Below are 9,336 nucleotides of genomic sequence, written 5' to 3'. Positions count from 1 at the left end.
ATCCTACACATACATATGCACATAGGATATTAACACTCACCTCGTCGTCTTGATGAATGCTTTCGAATAATCCGCAACGCGCCAATGGAAAGTACCTATTCCATTATCACAAATACAATAACACGATTAGGGTTGACTTACAAACCAACCCATATGACACTTAGTGCAATTTTGACCCAAATGCACTTCCAAGTACAAACCGCGCCCAAAACTAACCAATAATCACTAACACGAGCGAAAATGGTCCTAACACACCAATTAAACCCGAACACAAGTGTTAAACACGTGTCATACCCATTTTGACACCAAAACCCTAATTTGACCCATTTCAAAATTAGGCAACCAAACACACCCAAAAGTGTTCCAACACTTCCATAATCACTAAACCTAGTGATTAAACTCACCATCAAACCCTAAACAAGGCTAAATTGTCAACCGACCCAAAACCCGCCAAGTGACAAGAACAACAAGTCACCATAAACCCATTTCATCATCTAAAAGGGTTTCATAACAATCTAGCTCAAAACCCTAACTTGAACATCAAATCTAACAAATGAAATTCGGAGTTTGAGCTTACCAATACCACCACAACGTAGCTAAGAGCGAGATGAACAACTTTAGAACCCGGGCTTTTGCGAGAATCCGACTCCTTCTTCTCCAAATCCACCTCTCTCTCTCTGGAACTTCTCCTCTCTCTCTAGATAATGTTGGAAGTGTTTGTGAGGATGAAATATGATCCACAAATGACCAAGGAACCAGCCTTGAAGGCTCCAAACTGGCATCTAAGTGATTTTATCATTTTACCCCTTTTAAAATAATTAAAACAGCTGGCTCGACAGACCGTTTGGACGGCGTCCCAAACTTTGGACGGCATCCCACCTTTTGTTGCTGGACGGCGTTCCCCCTATCAGGTCAGCGTCCCACCTTTTGTTGCAGGACGACGTCCCTCCTATCGGGACGGCGTCCCGACCTACTGCAAAAATCAAAAACAAAAACAGGGTGTTACAGAGAACCGGTTAAAATTTTGAATCATGAAACCAAACTCTGAAACGATGAAAAATCCCGACTGTCAAAGTTCGTTGAAATGCCCAAAGAAGTACCTTCACTTAACCGTAGAATTGACAACGCAAGATTTCGAGGAAGAAACGACAACTACTAGTTGGTTAATTCCCGCACGCACTTTAAACTCGAGGGACCGAAGTTGCCAAGTGGGCAAACTAGTTGACTAGGTCAACTAGTCAACCCACTTTCCACCACCCATTCATTTTATACTTCCACCTCCTCATCCCTTATCCTCTCAAACTCAAGAACACCATTTTCATCTTCTCCATTAATTCATCATCCAAATTTGAATCAAGAAGCAAACATCAAAACAAATTACATTTTCGTGATCCTCTCTTCATCCTCTACATTTTGGTACCAATTTCATCAAGTTTGGGTAACTTTCTAAAAATACTAGATTTCTCTAAATTTGTTTTATATACTTGAAATGGTGTTAATTAGTGTCTATGGCTCAAGTATAACATGAATACATGTTTTGTTTGCTCGATTTGTTGTTTTGAGTAACTAGTTTGAACATTTGAAATGAGTGTGCTTAATTTTGAGTTTTGGGTGATTAAATGTTGTTAAATTGTTAAAGTTCATGTTTTAATTATGTTACTAGTATCACTAGCTTCGTTTTGATGTATAGGTTGATTAAGAAAACTTCAAACACATGAATATTGATTTTGTGAGTTTTGGTTAGGGTTTGATAGCTCTTAAAATAGACTTTTGATGATTTGAATGCCATGAAACGTTGTTAGTAAGTGTTTAGTTGTATTGTATGTTTCATTACCTTCAAAACGGCGTATCGTATGTGTAAATTAGATTCTCGAGTCAAGAAATGCGTTTTATGAACTTGAAACTTCGATTTTGAACATTTAACGATCATTTATTGAGGTTTTTATTGTTGTTAATTATGGAATTGATTGGTGAAATGTGTTTAGTTGTATTCCTCTTTAAATTACCTTTCCAACGATATAAGATACGTGTTTTGAATGTTTACGGTTCATAAGTTATGATCGTTTGAAGTTGAAATCGTCTAAGTGTTAAACTGCCCAGAAATTGCTGAAACAGATGCAGATGCGGCGCATCTGAGGTAGACTGCCTAAAAATGTCAATTTTCGTTTAATTCTAGCCATGCTATGCATCCCCGATTGATATGAAACTTGGCCAACATGCTTATACATGACTTCTAAGCCCAGAAAAATAGTTCGGGACCCGACCCGACCCCGTTGACTTTTTCGTTGACTTTGACCAAGTTTGAATTTTAGTCAAACTTAACAAAACACTTATGCAATCGTTCTAACATGCTTTTATACTTGATTCTTGCATGAAACTTGGCAACGTGATTCACATGCTATATTAATCGAGTCGTAACGAGCCATATGACTAATTGAACACATTTCGACCGACCTTGTTTGTGTCTTACCCGGTATTGATATAACTTACTTGTTTAGATCAAGGCTAAACAACTTTCATGCACACGTTTACTTTGTGAAGTACATTTATACTCGTGCACTCGAGGTGAGATCATAGTCCTATCTTTCAACAACTTTTATACTTTAAATCATGGGATGAGAAACATATACAGTTTTATACTACATACTTTTATACTTTGAACACAAGTACAGAAACAAACATTCCACAGTGAGTTAGAACAAAAATCCTCAATTCGATTATCATTAGTTACACTTGCAGGGTGTAAGCGAGAACTTATGTTGTATGGCCATACGGGTTTGACAAACCCTCATTCGGATGGTTCGCTACCGTTATGCGGATGAAATATATTTTCGAGAAACAGTGTATGTTCTAACACTATTGTGATGGGGTTCTATGGAAGGAAACGTTAAGTCTTGATAATTGGGTGCTCGCGAACATACTTTTGGAATGCAAATGATTTAGATAATCAACGTTATGGAAATACTAAATCTTGTGGTTCAAAACAACGTTTATTAATACACCTATGATTTCACCAACGTTTTTCATTGACAGTTTTCTATATATTTCTCAGATTCATACTTGGCTACTTGATACATGCTTCCGCACACTTTGATTACTTGCTTGGGGTTAAGCATACATGCATACGCTAGTGATAACATCTTTGGATTCAAACTTAAAGCATACATACTTACGCTATTTATAGCAACCGTGATTTTCAACTTATATTATGTCGCAAGTTTATTTCATTTATACTTTACATCTTTTGTAAACTTAAACTTGTTGTCGAACCTTTTGGTAAACTAAACTTTGTAAATCTTGTACGTTTCAAACGAATGCGACATAATTTTGGTCAAACGCGTCTCATATAGGGACTATGACCACGTAACGTGACCTAAGTTAACTGCGCCGTCAATGACAATTTTGTCGGGTCGTTACAGTTCTGACCTCCATGCGATCGCATGGATTTTGTACCTTCTGACCATGCGATCGCATGGCCCTCTGATCCAGCTCATATGCTTTTATTTTCTAGTTTGCCGACGTTTTATTTAAATATATATATAATATATATAATTTATGTTAATTATATATATATTATATTATATTCTTGTGCATAGTTGACTTCTAATTTTAGCTCCGTTGGCTCGCGCGTTGATGCTCGGTTCATGTCTCGGTTCTGGATTTTCGAACGTCCTTTCGTACGTGTAGATATCGTGTACTTTGCGTTCCGCGGCTCGTACTCTTGTCATTTTTAGACGTTTTTTATCAATAAATGGAACCACTTGAATTATATCTTGTTCACTTGAGCTTTTTGGTCATTTGCGTCTTTAAATCGTCGTTTTCTTCTTTTATATTCGCACTTATTTATTTAAACGAATATTACATAAAAATAGAACAATTGCAACTAAAAGCTTTACATATTGGAAGGATATTGTGCCTAAATATATGTTCATTTGGAGCACTATCAAATATCCCCACACTTGAGCGTTGCTTGTCCTCAAGCAATACAGAACTTGAAATTAAATCACACTTCACTCGAATCACTTTTTTTATTCTCACACTTTATACATCAGTGATTTTGATACGGTGGTATAAACAATGAAAGTAACGATGTGGTTTACAGTCCCACATGACTATTAAAAATTTAGATCCTTTAAGGAAATTGGATCTTCATGAAAACATTTGATCTTTTGAAAATTCATTCTAGCTTTTACCCTAGATAAGTTTTCCGGAATAACCCTTCACCGGTGTTTGCAAAATGTTTTTGTGGGTTTTCTGGGTTTCAGATTTTAAAATTTTAGCTCAAAACTTGCGGTTTTGTGTCACCCACTTGTTAACCTTGTATTATGAAAGCACACGTCCAGTATACTTGCTCCGTATATTACCTTTCAGTAAACTACCGTCCGGTTGTAAAGGAAAGCGTTGAATAAGCAACTTTTAAGGCAATGTCTAATGACATGCAGATGTTCATGGTCTAAAACGTGTCAGATGCAATTACTATCCTTTGTAGGAGCAATAGTAAATATCACCCTATAATTTTTTGGTCTGGCACAAGGTCCTGTCTCCGACCATGCTATGCAACCACCGTTCTTACGGTTGACACCCGATTTGGTTCAGGTGACCTAATGAATTTCAGTGAATTTTTAGGATTTTACGTTCAATGGTAATGAACACATTGAAAATAGGTTTTCAGAAAACAAATCGGTTTTAATTTTGATCAAAATATTTTCTCGTTCAAGCTCGAGTTTAGATATCATCGAATTTCATGAGTTTGTAATTCTCAATCTTTTAAGGTCTATCTCAAGGATTGAGTAATATCAGGCTTAAATGCTGATTTTTAATCTTTAAGGAGATTATTCTTTCTGGGGGTCTGATTCATTAGTCTTATCAAGCTAATTTGCACGGCGCCCTCCCCATTTTACGAGACAAATCCTTTCATGGTTAGGATAAGTCTGACCACATGGCGACCCTGTTTGATGCTGAGGTCCGTGGATTTCCTGCTGATTTTAGAGATGACTTTTCTAGATTTTTTGTCAACCTACAACTGGTCTGGACGACAACTTCCTGACCTAAATCAAGAAGCGCGTGTCTTTTTCGAAAGACTTTACTTCCTTTTAATGATGGAATTGATTCATCGTGTAGATCCATCTTTCTTTCAAATATATTACAGTAAATTGGGTAAAACTGATTAGTTTAGTCCAAAGCAAAAGTACCTGCAATAATCTTGTACAAAAATATGTGATATGTGTTTTAGATAACTTGGTAAATTCTTCCCACACTTAGCTTTTATTTATTCTTTTCTTTGCCTTTTTATTCTCCTTTATTCTATTTTAAATGAATTCTAAAGTTTTGGGTTGTTTCTCAATTTATGTTCTCTCCGAGGTAACAATAATTTCAGTATTATCACCTAGTTTTATCGTTCATAAATATGTATAAACATGATTTTGAATTCATTTAGTTGAAAATTTTTCAAAAATTCACAAAATTTGGCAATTAAACTAAGTGTAAACCCGAGAGAATTTATAACCCTTCCCCACACTTGAGATCATGCAATGCCCTCATTTGCATGAAATCAGACTATAATTATAAATTCATGAGGGTGATTAGTGTAGAAAAGTGATTAAAAATACCGAGTTTTCAAACATATTATTTTATATCACATTTGATATTTTGCGTCTTGTCGTCAAAATTAGTAACTTTTGCTGAACTTTAATGCCAATCTTTGAAAGTGCGTTGTTTTACCCTGTTTTGTACATAAGATAAACTACAAACATATATATAATAAATATATATATCTTTTAAAACCTTTATTTATTAAAACAATTTAAATGAATAATTTTTTAAAATTTTGTTTCCTTTTACTTTAGGTAGTTTCGGTATGTTTACCTAGTCCGTCCCTCGACAAAGTTTAAAATTTGTCGTTTTTAAAGCGATTGTTTTAAAAGCAAAGATTTTTGGGTTTTTTAATTTTTTTTGGTATATTTTTGATCAATAAAATTAAAAATAATGATAACAAAATTTTTCGCCCCGCCCTCGGGTAAAGCAATTTCGATTCTATGATCTAGTCTTTAACTTACTACGAATTTTAAAAATCATTTTTTTAAACTTAATGAAATAAAGCAAATTTTTGTTTTTAAATTCACACAAAACATAAATTTAAAAAGCGTATTAATTTCATATAAAACCTACAAAACAAAAATTCAGAATAGGGGAAGAAAACTAGTTCTTTAGTGTCTGTTAGTGGAAAAGACCAATCGGATTCCATTCTCAGAACTACATGAGAACATAACAACTAACTCTAGACAGCTATTTCTTTTTAGAACATTTGAATCTCCCCACACTTAGGTAGTTGTGGTGTCGAAATTGTGATTAACTTCATCGTCAATTTATCTTGGACCATAATCAACTTGCATATCTGTGACTTTTGCTTTAAGCCATTGGTCAAATTTCTGTGTAATATCCACAAATTCAACTAGTTTCGCCTTTTCTTTAGGCGATAGATTGGATACTAACCGGTTACATAACTTAAAGTTCCCATTGGTTCTAGCATCGCGAATCTGTTTAATAAGTTTCTTCATTGAACTATTAATAACGGGGTCATTTAATTTCGTATCAATAACGTGGTTCTTTGTTATCAAGTCATCATTAGGTGTTAATTCATCTTCCCCACACTTAGGCGTTTTATTATTGTTAAGCACTACCGTTGGAGTTGGTAAAACAATATGGTTCTTACCAATCGTTTTTTTTGGTTCAACAGTTTTAGTTGGTGGAGATTTATCCTTTCGACTCACAAAGGTGACCAATTTTTCACCATCACTAAGTGTCATTCTACCCTCTCTTACATCAAATAACGCCCTGGTGGATGCTAAGAATGGTCGACCTAAAATTAGAGGAATGTTTGAGTCCTCTTCTATGTCAATGACAATAAATTCGACTAGAAAGGTTAAATTACCCATTTGAACGGGTAGGTTGTCAGCAATTCTAACTGGGTGCCTAATAGTTTGATCAAAGAGTCGAACACTCATTTTCGTTGGACTTAAATCACCTACACCTAATCTCTTATATTATGAAAGAGGCATAACACTCACACTCGCACCTAAATCTGCTAGTGCATCATACATGACACAATCACTAAGTAAATAAGGAACAATAAATTTACCCGGATCACCCACCCTGGGTGGAGGTTTTGGTGGAACTGTCTTCACCGGGTTTACTTTTACGGTTTTTGTTTCTTGCACTTTCTTATTCTTCTTCTTCTTTCCAGAGGTATCACAAACTTTATTACCTATTACTTGCTCATACTCAACTCCTTTTCTTGGAAACGGGATGGGTGGTCTGTAGGGTGCCACCACAGGCTTTACATACTAGGGTGGTGGTGTTGTAACTTCTTCATTGTTACTCACATCGAAAACCTTCCCATCTTCCAATGATGGTTTTTCAGAATCTGTTGACACCATGTTAACATTCTCATTCCGAGGATTTACTTCAGTATTACTCGGTAGCTTTCCTTGTTCCCTCTCACTCATCATGCTAGCAAGAGTACCTACGTGTTTTTCTAGATTCAAAATGGAAGCTTGTTGAGTTCTTAATGACTGATCAAACCTCTCATTCGTTTGGGTTTGAGATGTAATAAATTGTGTTTGAGATTCCATTAGCTTTGCCATCATTTCTTCCAGATTTGGCTTTTTCTCTTCGATTTGTTGTGGTGGTTTATACAAGCCAGGTCTTTGTTGATTGAAAATGTTGTTTTGAGTTGGTTGGTTATTCGGACCTTGTTGGTTATACGAGTTATTGTTGGGTCCATTTGGATTGTAAAGAATTTTTTGATTTCGATTAAAGTGTGGCCTTGGCGGTTGATAATTATTTTGATAATTATTTCCCGGTCTTTGGTTCATGTAAGAAACATTCTCTCGTTGTTCCATCGTTTGTTCAATGTGACAATCTTTTGTTAAGTGTGGTCCGCCGCATTGCTCACAACTGATTCTTATTGCGTGAATATCTTTAGTCATCTTTTCCATTCGTCTTTCGAAAGCATCTATTTTTGCGAAAACGGAATCAAAGTCATGGCTAGAATCGGCTCTAGCTGCTTTAGATGAACGAAAGATATCTTTTTCCTGATGCCACTCATGCGAGTGGGAAGCTGTGTTATCAATAATTTTGTGAGCTTCAGTTGCGGTTTTCTTCATAATGGAACCACCAGCTGCTATGTCGATGTCTTTTCGTGTAGTAATGTCGCATCCTTGGTAGAATATTTGTACTATTTGATAAGTGTCTAAACCATGCTGAGGACATCCTCTCAATAACTTTCCAAATCTTGTCCACGCCTCATATAAAGTTTCATTTGGCTTCTGCGTAAACGTAACAATTTCTCCTTGAAGTCTCACGGCTTTGGATGCCAGAAAGAATCTTTTAAGAAATTTCTCAACTAAAACATCCCATGTATCAATCGCCCCTTCAGGTAACGATTCTAACCAATCTTCGGCTTCTCCCTTTAAAGTCCAGGGAAACAACATGAGATAGATCTGTTCATCCCCAACTTCTCTGATTTTGAATAGAGTACAAATACTATTAAAGGTTCGAAGATGTTTGTTTGGATCTTCTTTTGGCGTACAAATTGGCATTGATTAGTTACCATGTGTATGATTTTTCCTTTGATTTCATAATCTGGCGCATTAAAATCTGGCTTAATAATGGCGTGACCTTGGTCCGTGCGTGTGGCTCTCATTCGGTCTTCCATACTTAGAGGTTCAGTTACTTCCATAATTGAATTTGTTGAATACAAATCACTGGAGGATTCTGATTTAACGGTTTGTGGTTCAGGAGAAATGATTAGTGGTTCTGGATCTTGGAATTGTCCTTGAATATCCTCCGGGTTTTCAATTTTGAAGTCGGGTTCAAAAAATGGATTATCGGAAATTTGAATTGGAGTACTTGTTCGACTAGATGATGATTCTAAAGAAAAATCAACAGCGGTAATATTAGCTAGATGTCTTGATCTGGTTACAGGTGGTGAACGTATGAAAGGTGGTGAACGTTTTGCTCGGTGCATTCACTGAATATCCTATTAGTTATAAAAATAAAAATTATATAAGTTATCAAATTAATAGACTTTTCTGCTTTTGCCCACGTTTAGAATAGCCAAAAGATGCAGCAGGGATCCAGGATCCTTTAAGTCAGAAAATCCACAACTCAGCCACTAACAAATCCAACTATTACTACGAAGCAGAAAATTTTGGATGTCTATCAATTTAACCGCTTAAAATAATTTTTCGTCGAAATTTAAAGAAGATAAAATCTATGTCCTAAAAAACTAGAGTGTCGAAATGAAAAAGAAAAAGATTGTGTCGAAAAACATCG

General features: G+C 35.7%; 1 non-coding gene across 1 annotated transcript; it reads left to right on the top strand.

The window, feature by feature from the left end:
• Positions 1-8,253: 8,253 nt before the first annotated feature.
• On the top strand, positions 8,254-8,360 carry LOC139856314 (small nucleolar RNA R71). The gene has a single exon (XR_011761803.1). It is a non-coding gene; the product is annotated as a small nucleolar RNA R71 (small nucleolar RNA).
• Positions 8,361-9,336: the final 976 nt, after the last annotated feature.

Source organism: Rutidosis leptorrhynchoides, chromosome 6 (assembly GCF_046630445.1).
Source record: "Rutidosis leptorrhynchoides isolate AG116_Rl617_1_P2 chromosome 6, CSIRO_AGI_Rlap_v1, whole genome shotgun sequence".
NCBI lineage: Eukaryota > Viridiplantae > Streptophyta > Magnoliopsida > Asterales > Asteraceae > Rutidosis > Rutidosis leptorrhynchoides.
Note: the sequence above shows the minus strand (reverse complement) of the source record. Positions and strands in the feature narration are given on the sequence as shown.